The sequence below is a fragment of the Triturus cristatus genome, chromosome 4_1, assembly GCF_964204655.1.
Source record: "Triturus cristatus chromosome 4_1, aTriCri1.1, whole genome shotgun sequence".
In the NCBI taxonomy this organism is placed as follows: Eukaryota; Metazoa; Chordata; class Amphibia; order Caudata; family Salamandridae; genus Triturus; species Triturus cristatus.
In genome coordinates this window covers 1,159,035,911-1,159,054,633 of record NC_140585.1, presented here as the reverse complement: position 1 = coordinate 1,159,054,633, position 18,723 = coordinate 1,159,035,911, and positions in this window count along the sequence as shown.

Below are 18,723 nucleotides of genomic sequence, written 5' to 3'. Positions count from 1 at the left end.
GTTTTTCTTAGAAAATATGCTTAGCTAACGATAAAGGTTTGCCACTATACGTTGTAGTTGATTTACTGCACCTATTTGGCCTGCCGGCCCTTGCAATGCAGTCAACCACTCTCCTCTGGCCTCCGTTATCAGCTTTCACCACCCGACCCACTGAGCCTGTATTGTGCGTGCGCGCTTTTACCTTGGACGGGGGACTTCGAGCGATGCCTCCGACTTCCGTCTGCTCAGCCGAGTGACAACGATGTCAGAAGCAAAGACGTCTTGGCTCTCCCCGCTCTCTCCGCGCTGCTTACTTTGAGACTCTGGCACTCTCCCAAAGACACGTGGGGGGCTTTACCCAATCCGTATTCGAAACTTTGCGAAGTGCCCCCGGGGTCCACGCCAAATCCACACCACGAGCCCGCAATGTAGATAGTCGGAAGACGCCTAAGGGCAATAAGACTGCCTCTGGTAAAGCCTTCTTGCTTCGGGGGGGGTCTGTAAACCAGCAGCAATCCAAACCGGTAACACTTCACAGCAACTCGTGATACAATCCCGCTTTCGCACGGAAATCACCAGTACAGACCAACTTGTGCAGCATTATTTTTTATTTCTTACTCCTCCTGTGTCAGGACGCGTATCGGCCGTCCAAGCCGAAATGCGGCTTGGACGTAATCCTTTCTGACAACGGTCTCTCCTCGATCCAGTCCCCAGAACCAAGAAAGGCGCGAACTCCACTTTTTGCAGTGCAGGTATAATTTTTATTGTTATTTCTTTCGGTGCATGGCCGCCATGACGCGTTTCGAACCTCCAAGGGTTCTTGATCACATGACACACCACGTCAATTCCCCCGGCTTTTAAAGTGACAAGTGCATAGTTTTTTTCTTTGTTTCCTTTTTACTAAAATAATGGAACTAGAAAACATACTATTCGTGCAGTTTCTGCCATGTTGCACACAACAGTGATAAATTCATGACAATTGTGTTTACTTTGTGTTTGCATAAATGCCCAACATTCTTGGAAAGTTGAAATGTTGTTTACATTTTGATACCTGTTGTCAGTTACTCAGTAACATTTCTTTTGGACGTTATTGTTAACATCCCTGCAATGACATTTGCTCTAGATGCGTAATGCAAAAATGCGTTCAAACACAGTATATTGTTATCTAATATACCTATTAATTGTTATAACAGTATAAATACAAATTCAAAGTACATCATAACATAATAACTGTGCAAAATACGCTTGTAAATGTAAACATTCCCAACTTGTGTAAACAACCACATTGTCATACTAATATGTAAACTCTAATGTTTGTGCAAATTGGCAAAAAAAGTGCTAGTGCTTAAATTTTAACTGTGCCTGTAATTAGTTTTGTCTGGAGATATATTGTTCAGTGCACATGAGCCCATGTGCTTACCATAAACTCCTAGACTGAGGAAAACGACTCTGGGAGGGGGGAGGGGCATTTTTGTTTCTTAATTGAGATGCCAACCTTATATCGAAATCAATGATGTTATAACCACGTATGTAAATCCTCTGTTGTGTTTAAACCATGTGGGCCTTTACTGTCTAGTTCTAGGATATATTTGGTTTCTAGACGCCTCAACATGGCTTCCCTGTTTCCTCCTCTTCTTGGAGGTGGCACGCTGTCGATTACATAATACTTTAAGTGGTCCATATTGCTGGAATGGACCTCCTCAAAGTGGCGGGCCACCGGATAAGTAATATCTTTGTTTGTGATGGCCCGCATGTGCTGGAGTATTCTCTTGTGGACCTGCAACTTTGTGCTTCCCACATATCGCAGTCCACAAGAGCACTCCAGCACATACACAGCAAAGTCTGATTTACAGGTTAAAAATGTTGTTGATAACAGAGGGCTTGCCTTTGAAAGCTGTTGAAAAGGATGTTTTATTCTCACCGTGTTTGCATGCTTTGCATACCAAACACCGGACAAATCCTTTTCGATTGGTCAACCAATTGCTTCTCGTGGTGACCTCTGGACTACTGCTGACTAGATGGTCCCCTGTGCTTTGTGCCTTTCTGTATGTTATCATGGGTAGTGCTGGCATTTGACTCCCTATGACTGGATCACTTTGCACTAAATGCCAGTTGTCCTTAATTATTTTTCTTAGGCTGTCTTTTTGTTTATTGTACGTGAGTATTAAGCGGGGGCTACTCTCTGTGGCAGACATTTTCATTCTTTTAATCTTGCCAGCTGATGATTTGAAGAGTAAATCTTCCCTTGTTTTGACCCTAGTTTGTTTTATGGCATCATCAATTACCTTCTCTTTGTATCCTCTCTCAAGGAAATGGATTTTACACTCTTCCTGTGCTTTTTGTAGATCAGTTTCATTACTGCATATTCTACGAATTCTTAGCATCTCCCCATAGGGGATGCTAAGGATTGTATGCTTAGGATGGAAACTATTTGAATGCAGTATGGTATTCCCTGCTGTTGGTTTTCGATGTAGGCGAGTCTCCAAAATGTTATTGGAGACATACACTTCTACATCCAAAAAGCAGATGGTACTCTTGCTCATGGTGTAAGTGAGCTAGATGTTAACATTGTTGGAATTTAGACATCTTATAAACTCCTCAGCTTTCTGTATCACCCTGCCATATCACAAACAAGTCATCTATAAATCTGATCCACTTGATTATATTTTTGGACCAAATTTCCGGATGTTCTGTTCTTACTATTACTTCTTCCCATCTACCCATGTGTAGGCAGGCGTAGCTGGGTGAAAAACTCGCACCCATTGCCACGCCTCTCACTTGGTGATAGACCTGTTGCTGGAATAGAAAGTAATTGTTATTTAAACACAACTTCGTCAGGTCCACTAACATTTTGTTATGGGTGTGGTACTCTATAGATCTTTTTCCTAAGAAATGTTCCAAAGCTTGTATTCCGTCTGTGTGATGGATGGACGTGTAGAGGTTACTGACATCCATAGAAATCAGTAGGAAATCTGATTGCCACTGGAATCCATGTATCTGCCTCAAATAATCACTCGTGTCCTGTATGTATGACGGCAACTTTTTCACTAATTCTTGTAAAAAAGAGTCGATGTAGATTGAAACATTCTCTGTCAAGCTTTGTATGGCCGAAATTATAGGTCTGCCAGGTGGGTTGGTGCTGTCTTTGTGTATTTTTGGAATAAAATACATCACCGGCAGTATCGGGTAATCATTTTTTAGGAATTTCAGTTCATCTTGATTGATTAATCCACTGCTTTTCCACGCTAGGAGCTTTGCATATAGTTCATTCTGTGCAGTCTTAATGATCATTTTGTTGCTGACCTTGTAGCAACTGCGATCTCCTAACTGTTTTAACGCTTCCTTCATGTACAAAGATTTTGGCCATATCACCACATTGCCCCCTTTGTCTGAATTACGTATTATTACGTTCTCATTGTCACGTAATTTTTTAATTAGTTGTTGATATTTTAGTTGGTATGCATCATGTTTCCTTTTTTTCGCTTGTGTTTTGAAATTCAAAGTCCTCACCTCTCTTATTAATATTTCATTGAATGTGTCAATAGAATCTCTTGACGACACTGGTATGAATTTTGATGTAGGTTTGAATTTAGTTGTTGGTGCCTTGTTTATATTTATTCCATGCTGTAACATTGTTTGTTGTGTTGAATCTGGGATCAAAGATTCACTGTTCCCACCCTGTAACTCATGGATGTCACATAGCAAATCCACATCAAGGGCTGTTAATCCTTCCATCCCCTCATTTGTTATTTCAGCGTCTGAGCCAGTTTGATTTCTCTCACGTCTGAGTTGATGATATTTTTGTAGCTTTATTTTTCTGATAAATTTATATATATCAGCACGCGTTTGTGGATAATTGAAGTTACTTTCAACACAGTATGTAAGCCCCAAAGCCAGCAACTGTTGCTCCGCTGTGTCCAATGTTACTGTTGACAGATTGATAATTGTGTTGGTATTGTTATTCATGGGACCTATTGACGGCGCCACCCCTTGTTGCTCTTCTTTTTGCTTATCATTTTGGCGCCTCCTTCTCCTTCTCTCTCTTCGTTTGATGTTCCTCCTTTGCCTGTTTTGTAATTTTCTTTTCGAGGGCGTAAAGTTTGTCGCCTTGACTCCCTTAAAAAATTCAATTCTTCCCCTGTTGTTCTTTTGGGGATATGTTGGTTTGCTCCCTCAGTTGATCTTGAGGTGGATTCTGTTTCAGATTCAGTTTCCACCGATGAACTTAAATCTGATACATTCGGAGTCGCAGGTGGTTCCTTACTTGTAGCCCCTGATGCAACTGGGCTTTTTCTTCGTTGATCTCTTTTTTGTGTCGCCCTCGTATCATCAAATTTACGAGAAAAGGTGAATATTTGACCTAAGTCATAGTCATTTTTGTCCCTTTGAAATTTGTCAGTTTTTCTCCTTTTTATTATTTCTTCCTCTTTTTTTAAACGTGCCAACATCTCTTCACGAATCTTTACATTCTGACCATTTGTCTCAAGCTGGTTGATTTGTTGGTTCAAAGTGTCAATCTGAGTTAGTAATTCATTTCTGTCGCTTTCAGCGTATTTCACCAGTATTTCAACTAATTTTCTTGAGGACTCTAAATTGCATTCTCCCCATTCGCGTAGCATGTTGGGGTTGAGGCTGTCATAATTAGGGGCAAGCATGATGCTTAGACCGCGGGGGATCCTACCAACCTCCAGATACCTGGAGAGTGATCTGTGTTCCCACCATTTTGCCTGCTCGGTGCGCATCGCTTTTTCCAGTTTTTTATATAAATCTTTTACGTTGGTGTTGCCCCCGTCACTCATACTGCCCGCTACGGCTTGCAATGGGGCACTCGCTGTATATGAAAACATTTCATCAGCTGCCTCCTCCCTCCCACGTAGTATGTCGGCGGCCATAATTTATATTGCACTGTCAATAACTGAAACGATATGTTCGTACGTTACTTTGTCAAACACTCGCTTATTGCACACCTCTCACCGGATTTTTCTTAGGCTTTTTCTTCCTCTAAGACCTCCGCTCGCGCTACCGGCGTCCTCCGACACCCGTCCACCGCTCGGTCACAGTCCAGAGATTTCCTTGATCCGGGGGCTCGTTCAGCTCTCTCCTTCAGGAGAATTCAAATCTTCCAGTTCACACCGGAAACAGCTTCTCGCCGTACAGCCCTGAGTAGAGAGGGGGTTCGCGTAATCCAAAGAAGCTGTCTTTGGTTGAAATTATTTCGTAATCCTTTCTGACAACGGTCTCTCCTCGATCCAGTCCCCAGAACCAAGAAAGGCGCGAACTCCACTTTTTGCAGTGCAGGTATAATTTTTTTTGTTATTTCTTTCGGTGCATGGCCGCCATGACGCGTTTCGAACCTCCAAGGGTTCTTGATCACATGACACACCACGTCCATTCCCCCGGCTTTTAAAGTGACAAGTGCATAGTTTTTTACTTTGTTTCCTTTTTACTAAAATAATGGAACTAGAAAACATACTATTCGTGCAGTTTCTGCCATGTTGCACACAACAGTGATAAATTCATGACAATTGTGTTTACTTTGTATTTGCATAAATGCCCAACATTCTTGGAAAGTTGAAATGTTGTTTACATTTTGATGCCTGTTGTCAGTTACTCAGTAACATTTCTTTTGGACGTTATTGTTAACATCCCTGCAATGACATTTGCTCTAGATGCGTAATGCAAAAATGCGTTCAAACACAGTATATTGTTATCTAATATACCTATTAATTGTTATAACAGTATAAATACAAATTCAAAGTACATCATAACATAATAACTGTGCAAAATACGCTTGTAAATGTAAACATTCCCAACTTGTGTAAACAACCACATTGTCATACTAATATGTAAACTCTAATGTTTGTGCAAATTGGCAAAAAAAGTGCTATATTACCTACTGGCGGTCGCCAGTAGGTAGTTATAGTTAGGACCCCTTTTCCATAGGAAATCCGCAACATTCTATTTTGAATAACTTTGGCGCCGGTCAACGAATCCTCGCGAATTTCTCAAAATAGGTGGTGCGCTACGCTACGCTCCTACCCTGAAAGTCTCGGGGGGATTCGTCAAGCGGGGGCTGAGATAAAATGGGGGTCCCAAAACGCGTTTTTCCCATGCATTTTTCCATAGGACCTTTAGACAGGGCTACAGCCCGAACGGCTGAACAGAATTACTAGAAATTTGGCAGAGAGGTAGTCCTCAGGTCAAGGAAGTGCCTTTTGTAGGTTTGGTGTAAATCTGTTCAGTAGATTCTGAGAAAATAGCCTTTAAATCAATATATATATCTGAGCCAGCTTACGGTACGCTTACCGTAAGCTTACCGTACGCGTACGGTGGCGTGCGCCAGCGCGATTCTGATTGGCTCTTAGATCTTAGTAAACATTCCAAACAGCCGAAACCAGGAAGGGGCGGCCGCCATTTTCTCTCTCGCACTGAGAGCTAGGTTGTTAAATAAAACCAATAAACATGTAAAGGGGCTGTTTAGACAGCTCCCACACACATAGCCATGTTGAGGGAGTCCCCAAAGACCCCCCAAGGCCAAAAATGCAATTTTTATTTTTTCGCTAATTTCGCCGATTACGCTTACCGTACGCGTACGGTAAAAAATGTTAAAAAAAACACTATCCACACTCACCCCACCCCCTGTGCTTTTGGTGGCCGCAGACCACCAAATGTGCAGGGCTTATTAGAGGTGTGAAAAACCACAATATTTTAAACAAAAATAATAAAAGAAAAAATTAACAACACTCTCTCCACCCCACTTATAAAAATTACGAAAAATTAAAATATTACCTTTCAAAACGAAGTGCATCATATGTCCTCCATGTGCGCACGGTGCGCGAAGCGCATCGTGCGTACATGGCCCATCTAGCGTAATGTGGGCACGCGGTGCGCGTAGCGCACAGTGTGCCCACCGTGCGTGCACGGCACTAACTGCGTAAAGTGGGCGCGCGGTGCGCGAAGCGCACCGCGTGGTTACTGTGCGCGCACGGTGCGCGAAGCGCACCGTGCGCGCACGGAACGAACTGCGTTAAGTGGGCGCGCACGCCACGAATGGCGTAAAGTAACTTAGCATTTAAAAAACCGTACAAATTCACTGAAAAAACCATAGGTTTCACACACGTTATAGTTAGGAATTAGCATTTAAAAAACCTTGCAAATTCACTGAAAAAACCATAGGTTTCACACATGTTATAGTTAGCGGAAATTTTACTGATAAAAAACCAGTGAAATTCCCCCGTTATAGTTAGTGTAGGCAACTATAACTCACGCGACCGCAATCTTCTGCTGATGACATATGTGTCTTTATGAAAAAAAAATATTTGAAATATATGTATAGCTAAAAATGTATGGAAGAAGACATGGGCAAATAAGTGTCTAAATACAGTATTAGCATCAGCAGAGGATTGCGGTCGCGTGAGTTATAGTTGCCTACACTAACTATAACGGGGGAATTTCACTGGTTTTTTATCAGTAAAATTTCCGCTAACTATAACATGTGTGAAACCTATGGTTTTTTCAGTGAATATATATATATATATATATACACATGTATATATATACACACACACACATATATATGAATATATATACATGTATATATATACACACACACACACACATATATAGGATGAGGGAAGCCAATATTTCAGTTTGCGTAAGAGACAACAACTCTGTGTAATTTAGTATATCACCGTGAAGGTTGGTGTTTTTTTTTTTATTAACTGAACCTTGTCCCTAGTGAGAAGTGCCAAGTAGACATCTAGATACACAAATGTACAAGCTGTTTGAGAGCGCCTGTGGGCCGGGTGTGCAGCCTTCCACCGCTGGGCTCCTGCACAAGAAGGCACAAACAGGCCTGGTGACGTCCCCTGGGTGGGGAGGCCCTGGTTCCCAGGCTCCCACTGGATTCCCAGGCCTCGGAAGCCTTCCCCCGGCATCTTCGCATTCTTTCCAGAGTTTATGACTGTCACAGAAAGAGGGAAGAAAACACTGGCGACCTCTGGGAAGGGCCGAAAATAGCAGGCACCTTTGATGCAAGAAAGGAGGGGAAGAAAGGGGCAGGGCGATCAAAAAAGGAAGAAAGAGAGCAAAAAACAAAACGCTTGTGGGAATCCGAAGAAGATGCCGTTGGATTGGAAGGTGGCAGGGGGGACTTAACAAAGAGGCACCGCATGCCTGCCCTATTGTGAGGACCAAAGGGAAGAGAGAAGCAGTGAAAGGGAAGAGAATGAGAAGGAAGAAAATATGTGTCGGGGAGTGTAAATCAGGAGGAGACACTATATGCCAGAATGAGTGCAACTGAGGGGCAATGCTGGAGAAAGTATGCGGTGAAGTATGTTGGAGCGAGGGCGAGTAACTAGAGTGTATGTGTTGGAGCAAGGCAGGCATGCACAAGAAATTATGTGACGGAAGCAATGTAACTCACGGAAACAAAAAGTTGTCAAGCTAACTGTGAGTGAAGAAGAGTGTGAAAGTGAGGGGAAAGAGGGAGAGAGAAAGCATGCGGCTGTATGAGTGCTGGTAGGAAGTACACTGGGGAGTTAGAGAACCTTCTTGAATATTCCAAAAGGTAGATGAGTGACACCAGCAGATAGTGGGAACCATTAAAAGTTCCCTTTCTCACTGTCTAGGACCTTCTAGGACAAGGGCCGTTCTCAGACTCTGAAGGTGACTACCAGAAACATACATTAATTAGCAGTACAGCGACCGCAGTAAGAAGCAAAACAAATCAGTGTTCAGACAGCCTGATTCCAAACAATAGAGATTTTAAAAGAAGGCAAACACCTCAGACAACCTGATTCCAAACAATAGAGAATTTAAAAGAAGGCAAACACCTCAGACAGCCTGATTCCAAACAATAGAGATTTTAAAAGAAGGCAAACACCTCAGACAGCCTGATTCCAAACAATAGAGAATTTAAAAGAAGGCAAACACCTCAGACGGCCTGATTCCAAACAATAGAGATTTTAAAAGAAGGCATACACCTCAGACGGCCTGATTCCAAACAATAGAGAATTTGAAAGAAGGCAAACACCTCAGACAGCCTGATTACAAACAATAGAGATTTTAAAAGAAGGCAAACACCTCAGACAACCTGATTCCAAACAATAGAAAATTTAAAAGAAGGCAAACATCTCAGACAGCTTGATTCCAAACAATAGAGATTTTAAAAGAAGGCAAACACCTCAGACAACCTGATTCCAAACAATAGAGAATGTAAAAGAAGGCAAAAAACTCAGACAGCCTGATTCCAAACAATAGAGATTTTAAAAGAAGGCAAACACCTCAGACAACCTGATTCCAAACAATAGAGAATTTAAAAGAAGGCAAAAAACTCAGACAGCTTGATTCCACACAAGAGAGCTCAAAAGAAGGCAAACACCATATACCTAAAGAAAACCCCACCACGATCTGTTAAGACCAATTCCTTACAGGAAAAAACTATATGCCCTATTTAATGGAGCAGTAGTGGAGCATTAGTGACGTCCCAAAGGGTGGGGAAAGATGTGAATAGTTTACGAAGCATTTACATACATTAGCAGTCATCTTCAACAATCTTCCAGCTGCAAAGGGAATTGAAAAACATTAGTACGGAAATCCATCCATCCATCCAAAATATGAATATAAGTATGATACAGAGATCTTATATGGTATTTTTCAGCTGTGTCACAAACACCAACCTGCTGTAGAAGGAATGGCACACTCTTTTAGTGGCGTGGCAGCCCAATGCTTAAGTTAAAATGGGAAACCATGACTGGAGTTTTAACTGTCATGTCTGCTTTCCATGTCTAGCTCTTACTCTATTGTGATGTCATAGTGATGTCACAGTGTTCTAAGTTGGGGCTTTGGGTATTCCATGTGTGGCAGTTTCTGCCTTACTCATGTCCTGTCAACTACTATCTGGAGATTCTGAATAAGGTATTGAACTCACCTCACAGTGGAGGGCTTGCTTCCACTTTAGGTAGGCGGTAAGGACAACTCCAGGAGTAACAACGCCAACCTTCTGGTGTCATGGAGCTCCTGCAACAGCAGTTACTACCACGGGTGTCAGTGTGTGGCCATCCATGACTCCTCTAGTCTTGTTTTGCTGGGATAAGGAGAGAGGTCCAATGGCGGCTCCTCCGCTGCCACCCCACTGCTCTCAGAGCAGTGGAAAGAGGAAAAATAAAAATTATAATAACATCATTATCATTTTATTTCTCGCACTAGCTACAGGGCTATGTTAGGGCAGGTGGGGCTGGGGTCACAGGAAGGAGGAGTGGTATGTGCACCATAGTGCGCATTACAATTTGGCCGGCTGTCTTGGGCCGGCCAAACAGTCATACGCACTTAGCATTGTCGTGTTTCACAGCCGGGTGGAGATCAGTCCCAAGGCTCCCAAGCACTGTCAGAGTGGCCAAACAGGCCGCTCAGACCAATCACGACGCTGCTGTCATGCTGGTGACAGCAGCGCAGTGATTGGCTTAAAGGACCCTGTGTGCTGCCGGCAGCCAGGAAGAGAAGAGGACGGAGGACAAGCTGCGACCGTAATCAGGTAAGTGTTTTTTTTCAAGTATCCTCCACCTCACCACCCCCGTTCTGGAGCAGCTGCCACTGGAGAAGTCAACAGGTAATCGAGGTGGTTGCGTAATGTCAGCTGCTGGATTACACTTAATGATATTAAAGGCCCAACTGCACTGAGCAAGGGCTGCTAGGGCATCCGGCTGCCGATTGCTACCAGGCAAGGGGCAACGAGAACCCAGCGTGCGCTGCTTGGTGGGTCTGAGGGCTCTCCGCAACCACACTGGGAGAACTTCATGATGTATTACTGTGTGATTCTTCAAGCAAAAGTGTTTCCCATAAACTAAATCAATGACATCATTGCGCAGGTCTTGCTAAGTTACCCTGACGTGGCGCCCATTTGTGGAGCCAGAATTAGGAGGAACTGCTGTGGAGTATGGACGGCTGTGAGTGTGTGATCATGATCTTTCTCTACAGACCGAATGAAACAGGAGTGTCAGTGACTAAAAAAATTGTGATAAAGATCCACGAATTTTTTATTTGATATTATTGTGACTGCTCAGAGCTCAGTGACTTCATTTCTGATTTTGCCTGTATGGCTTAGCCAACACTCAATATCTTCTTGACCTTTATAAATTGACTTCAACCTGCATACAATTTGCTTACACTTCACTCACCTTAGTGTTCGTTTATCACGCAAAGTATCTGCTGCACAAACCTTCACACTGACCTCTCCTCAGGTTTTTCTTCCAGGTCCTGGGGAGGCCCCCATGAAGTGGTCAGTGTGGAAAGTAAACCTTTGAAATTACAACTCTACTGTAGAGGATTATTTCATATTAGAATTCACTCCTGTTAGGAAAAGAACATTTTGCTAGATTCCTTTGGCCTGGAAGGACCGCAAATTTTCAATTCAATGGAAACGAAGATGAGAAAAGTGAATGAGGTAGACATGTTCAAGAATGCCTTAGAAGATCTTGACTATCAGTTTATGCCCACCGATTGTGTAGCCATTGATCGGTTAAATTGTTTTCAAAACAAGCACGTTGATAATGAGCCTGTGGATGACTACTTAGCAGCACTTAAAAAACTAGCAATTTCCTGAAAATTTGGTAAATTGCACAACAATTTACCGCTGAGATCAAATAGGTATGCACAACAACAATTCAAGTGTCTGAGGGAGGTTATAGTTGCAAAGTGATTCTAACTAGAAGGAGGCTGTCGCCAGAGTGAAAAAAAGGTGAGTTAGTCAAGAGATGTTCAAAATCCACTTTAAGTGATTCAGCAGCATCCATGGATACCAGCAGTAGAGGTTCTAGAGGAAGATCATACTCCACTAAGAAGCAGAAATACTAAAATGCTTTATCCACTAACAAGGCTGAACCTACGTTTCTGAGTAGACACGATTCCCTTAAGGACAATTGCATGGGCTTTTGTAGGTGGTGGAACAAAGATCACTGTGGATAAATGTGCTATGGCAAAACAAAGATACTCATATTGTGGCATTATTAGCCATTTTACAAGGGTCGGCAGGAAAAAGTGTGTTAAATCCAATGTGGAGTGTGTTATTGAGAACATTGATTCAAAATCTTAAGACACTGGCTATACAGTGGAGTGCATACTGAGTACAGAACACACTTCTTTGAATGTGAATTCCAGAAACAAGCCTGTCTGCATAAGCTGAATGCGGGCTGAACAAATTGACATAGTTGCAGATTCAGGTTCGCCATATACTATTGTGGTTACAATAAGTGTGGGTTGAGAAGTTTCCATGATGGATTGACAAGGAGTTAGAGCTGCTAGAACGTGCACCCAGAATTTTTACAGAGAAAGTCATCCCAATGTTGGGTTACAAACCTTATCCTTTCAATTTAAAGGGAGGAAAGTCTACAGCAAACTATATATTGCAGAAAAATGCCCATCTGTTCTCAGGTGGCTAGACCAGAGAGCACTAGGGAGCAATATAGCTCGGCCCCAACCTGACCCCTGAAGTGCTATATGGTGGGACCAAATAAAGCTTCCCTCGTACAAGCACACGCCTGCCCTGCACTCCTGCCATCCGAACCCCAATTGTTCCTCCTGCTGAAATGTTAAAATGTCAGAGGTTTTATCCCAGAAATTGAGAACAAACTGCCCAAAAAAGGACCCGATGTGCCACAAAAGTCCCCAGAATTTGGTGCAAGGATATCTGCCAGTATTGTAAATCCCGCCCCTACTATCCCAGCCCTAAATTCCACAATACTCTTAAAGTGGGTCAGGACGAATGGCCATGATCATCCTCAAAGGTCAGGCTAGCCAAGAGTGTACGTTAGTGCACAGATGACCCAAAACTCTGTGCAGTAACGTTCTTGTGGGTAATGATAGTGGTCACCACCCTCCCCCTTGACATGTCTCTTAGCCAGGATTGCTGAAGTTTCCAGGACACCCGCAGTTCTTTGGCTGGTGTGTGCTGGACTTCCTTGAAGATGGGGTCTCAATGACACCCTTGTACAAAGGATTTTCTAGGTCATTCAGAGGCTGAGGTGCATCTGATCCTGAGTGCAATGTTGGCCACATGTCTGAAAATGGAACAAAATATCCTGCAACTATTTTGTTTTCTTTCACCTTCAGGTATATTCATACAAGATACAACGTACACACCTTAAATGGCAATTACATGTTAAACTAATCAGTGGCAAATGCATTCCTTTAGGTTATGAAAACTCAACAGGTTAATGCTGTCACTGCAGATGTATGTGTCACCAGACAGTCACACAACTGAATCCTGGTTGGGGCAGCAATAGAATAGGGATGAGTATTGATCATGCTTTGAGGTGTCAGTCTGTGACTGAAATCACATTGCACAGTATAAGAAAGGAGATGCTAGGGGACATATTTAGGAGGGGTTTGTGTCATGCTTCAATCACGCAATGTGGTACATGCAAAACACAAACCTCACCGTCATATTTATGAAGCCACACAAAGCCACTTTGCGTGGCTTTGAATGGCTTCACAAATGTGAAGTAATGCACCGCAGTGCAAATCGCTCTGTTGCCTTACTCTACGCAAGGGAGGCATTCCCGGGGCATGGAGGTGGGTGTTCCCACACATCTTCAATGGTTTTTGATGCATTCCCAGGTTTACAAGGACTTGTATACCTGGGAATGTGCCAAAATATTGCGTCTCCCCAAGTAACGCGTAACAAGGAGAAATAGCTTTACTTCCCCTCATTGTGTCCTGTTTCTATATGCGCTGCATTCTGCAGTACACATAGAAAGTGGAAAACGCCTCCATACATTGTTTTTGTGCGGAAAGATGCCTCATCCTGCTCAAAACCAATCCTGCCTGTAACACGGGCAGCCTTGCTTGCACCATGGTGCAAGGGTGCCAGTGTTGTCACTAGGCTGCCAAAATTGCGCTAGCGCAGGGGGAATGGGCAGGAATGCACCGTATTGGTTAAATACAGTGCATTCCTGTCCTTTCCCTGTGATGCAGGGCAGCTTGCTGCACTGCCATTCACCATAATTCCAGTAAATTTGGCCCCAAATGTGCAAAAATATTTAAGGGCAGATCTAAACTTTTTATACAAAGCAGCACATCTGTCACAGTTGCTGTTCTGTGTTGGGTGAAAGGGAGAGATCAAAAAAGCAACATATCCACTAAGAAATGCTGCTGGTTTCTTCTCCCAGCGCAGGCACACTTTGGGCTGACATGCGCCAATGCACACACCCTTACCTCATACTGCAACGATGTGTGTGTGTGGCAAGCACGGGTTTTGTACTAGAAGGCCATGCTTCAATTACAAAATCCTATGCTTAGACATAGTTTACCATGTTTACCACTTACTGCTTGTGTTGCATGGCCCACCACACACGCAAACTTGAAAACATTTGGGGAAATAAAAACATTTCTTCAAGTTTTAGCCAGCCAAATCAACAGTTTGCGTCGGTTTGCATTATTTTTGTTACCAGACGCAGATCATTAGTAAATCTCCCCCCTACATGGTTTAAAATATTTATTTTTAGTGATAAGCAAACAGACTGTACCAAGTCCAACCCCTTTTCTTATCCATTTCCTTTAAGAAGATGCACTCCAGAACGCAGATGATAGAACCCTCTCAAAAAGATTAAACCTTTGCCACCCTGAATCCTCAAACGACTCAGTCAATTAAAGCCATATATTAACTAGCAAAAAGCCTTTTGAATTGCTGATTAACCAATTGCAGACGTTTACATTTGTTGCAGGTAGCAGGCTCCATGGCGAACATGCTTGTTTCTTCTTTCATGGTCTGCCTGAGACGCCCCCTCCCTTCCTCTCACCCAGAGGCACCTGAAGGATCCCAACACTGCTCTGGAATATTGTTTTAAATATATATATGGAAACTGGTATTGTAAAAATAAAAAAGACTTGGAATGTCTTTTTCCATAGAACCCTCCCACTTGTCGCAGCCAGTGCAGGTAAACGCGGTGGGGTGGGCGGGGCAGGAGTGGGGGAAGTCGACAGACGACGGAATAGGGAAAATAAAATAAATAAATTAATTCTATTCCATCGTCTGTTGACTGCTCCCCATCCGCCCCGCCCCACCGCGTTTACCTGCACCGATCATTTCAAACATTTGCTCATCCAAAAGCCATTGACTGGTAGAGGAGGCTTTGCTTATTTTTTCCTTGCTGCTTATGCCTCATGGTAGTGCTCGCTCTCTCTCTGTATTATCAGCCCAAATGGGCCACAACTGGGTGCTGTGCAAGTGGAATTCCCATGTGGAGCTCTGAATTGCAGCCCAGACCTCTTCCATGACCCCTTCTCAAACACCAGGCAACGCACAGGGAAGCATTATATGGTCCTAACTGCCAACCAGCAATCCCCACTTCTTCCTTCACTCTCCATGTATCCCGCCTTACGACAGCCCCCTGTACACTTGCTCCACCTGCCCAAAACAGGTAGGAAATGAGTGTGTAAAACCCCACAGGAAAGGGAATACCATGGAGAATACTGTAGGTAAATCTGGGTCTACTCAGTACTTCCCTATTCCATGGGGGTTTAACCTCTAATTGCACAGTACTGGTGGATTGTTACCCCACAATACGGGTAAATAGTGATGTGGAGTTTGCACCCCGCCAGTACCATGCAACTTGTTATATGAGCCACAGTCAATCAATCAATCAATCAGAGGCTTTTAAAGCACACTACTCACCCGTGAGGATCTCAAGGCGCTGGGTGGGGGGTGCAGCTTCGGGTCAGTCGAAAAGCTAGGTCTTGTGGGTGTGCAGGGTGGGAGAGTGTCTGATGTTGACTGGGAGCTCGTTCCAGGCCTTGGCTGCGACGTGGGAGAAGGCTCTTACAGCTGCTCTGGTTCTGAGGATGCGCAGGGTCTCTGCTAGGGCAAGGTCATCGAAGCGGAGGTTCCTTTTGGGTGCGTGGAAAAGAGGTTCTTTCGTTGAGGTATTTGGGTCCGATTTTGTGGAGGGATTTGTAGGCATGGGTAAGAAGCTTGAAGGTTATTCCCTTCTCGACAGGGAGCCAGTGGAGGTCGCGCAGGTGTTGGGTCATGTGCTCATGTCGTGGGGTGCCGAGGACAAGTCTGGCTGAGTTGTTCTGGATGATCTGGAGTTTGTGTAGAAGGGATTTGTTGATTCCAGCATAGAGGACGTTTCCATAGTCCAGTCTGCTAGTTTTGAGTGCGTGGGTGACGGACTTTCTGGTTTCGGGGGGGGGGGTCCACTTGAAGGTCTTGCGGAGGATGCGAAGGTAGTTGAAGCAGGTGGAGGCGACGGCGTTGACCTGGTGAGTCATGCTGAGGGAGGAGTCCAGAATGACGCTGAGGTTCCTGGTGTGGTCCGTCGGGTAGGTGGGCTTCCGAGGGCGGAGGGCCACCAGGTGTTGACCCAGGTGGTGGGGTAGGGTTCAAGGACAAGGACTTCTGCCTTCTCTGAGTTGCGCTTTAGGCAGCGGTTGCTCATCCAGGCTGCAACATCTTTCATTCCCTCCTGGAAGCTGATTCTGGTGTATTTGGGGTTCTTTGTGAGGGAGAGAATGAGCTGTGTGTAGAATACTATGCTGCCCCCATGCTGTCTGACTATGGCGGTGAGGGGGGCTATGTAGGTGTTGAAGAGCGTGGGGTGGAGTGATGATCCCTGGGGTACTCCGCAGTTGATCTCTGTGGGGTCGGAGAGGAAGGTAGGGCGTCTGATCCTCTGGGTTCTGCTGGCGAGAAAGAAGCGGATACAGTTGAGGGCGGTTCCCCGAATGCCGGTGTCATGGAGTCTGGCTGCCAGGGTGCGGTGGGAGACGGTGTCGTAAGTTGCGGAGAGGTCTAGCAGAATGAGGGCCGCGGTGTGGCCCTGGTCGAGTAGCATGCAGATGTAGTCGGTGGTGGCAAGGAGGGCGGTCTCAGTACTATGCTTGCTGCGGAATCCGGACTGGGAGGAGTCAAGTATGGCGTTCTCTTCTATGAAGGTGGTCAGCTCGGCATTGATGAATTTCTCTGTGACTTTGGCTGCGAAGGGTAGGATACAGATGGGTCGGTAGTTTTTCAGGTCCGTCGGGTCAGCCTAGGGTTTCTTGAGGAGGGGCTTGACCTCTGCTTGCTTTCAATAGTCTGGGAAGATGCCGAATTCGAAGGAGGCTTTGGTGGTACGGCGTAATTCTGGTGTAATGGCGGCAGCGGCTCTGTGGAAGATGTGAGGCGGGCAGGGGTCCATGGTGGCTCCGGAGCGGGTGCTCATCATGGTCGTGGTGTTGTCTTCAGTGTGACCTGTGTCCAGGTGGTGATGGTGGGCTGGCTGTCTTGCTGGAAGGGAGGAAGGTTTTTGGAGTCTGTTCACTGAAGTTGTCGTAGAGGGCCTTGATTTTCAGGTGGAAGTAGGAGCCAAGCTTGTTGCAGAGGTCCTGGGACGGCGTGATGTCCGTGGTTTCGCTGGGGAGTTTGGTGAACTGTTGGATGATTTTGAAGAGTTCCTTTGAGTTGCTGTTGTTGGAGAGGATTTTGTTCCAGATGAAGGGTAATTGTAAGGTACTGATGGATTGTTACCTCACAGTACGGGTAAATACTGATGTGGAGATTGCACCCCGCCAGTACCATGCAACTTGTTATATGAGCCACAGTGGGTTATTTAAAGTGCCTGGGGACACATAAACAGGGAAAACAGGCCTATTTATCACATCACACCACATCTGCAAATACTCAAGAGGGCACTTCACCACACTTTATCTTCAACAGAAGAAGGATAATACAAGATTCCATCAGAATGGATCTTAGACGAAACCCTTCTTTTTATTCCGTACTACTGAAAGCTTGTGCTGTTAATGCTACCATCATCATCATTGTAGATTGAACTATGCCAGGGCACGCTACGTTGGTCTCCTGATTTAGCTATTTACAAGTTTTAAGTTGTTCAAGAATATGATAACGTATCTTGTCATAAATGTTCAGGAAACTTGCAAGGTTCCCTGAGGCTCATTGCAAGCTGCACAGATTGCCAGCTTCTAAAAACATCCATGATTTGGCACTCTGTTTTTCCACAAACTCTACTATGAAACAGGAACAGGCACCATGTTGTACTTGCCTCCAGGATTAAGAGATCCCTTCATTGTTGCTCTTCTTTCCTGCTATCAGTCCCCATTTTCTACTTGAGGGGTGGGTAGAGGAGGGTGTTCCTTCTCATTTGTTCCTTCCTTAATTTGGAAGGCTTAAAGTCTTGGTCTGCACTAAATAGAGGACCTTCCTTTATGTTTAGGAAAGCTTTTAAACGTCCTTTATTTTATTGACTAGATTCATATCAGTTCTGATGTTGTCGGTTCAGCACTAAGATGCTTTAGGGCGTTTGTTGTATTGCGACAAATCAGCTCAGCTCATATCTTGCATGTATAGATTTTTACTATATTTAATGGCTGCCCTTGGGTATTAAACACAGGGCTGGTGGCAAGTGTTAGCGGGCATCGAGTAGAAGGGATGGGCTGTGGCTCTTGTCCGTTGGAGATGGAGCATTGTGACTTGAGGGATAGCGCACTGCCTGACCCACGGGTAGTCTGAGAGATAGCTCAGCTACATGAAGCCTGGCCATATCATTTATGTCTAACCAGAGGCATACATCTGTCATCTAAAGCAAACGTCTCTTTGATCAGTTTCTCAGAGGGCATTGTAAGACAGATGTAGAATTTGCTTCATGTGATGCCTTCTGCCTATTCTCTGGGATGTTGCCTATGCAAAGGTAGTGCACTGTCACTCCCCTTGTGCAGGCTTTGCCTCGGTGTGTCCTGCCTCTTCAA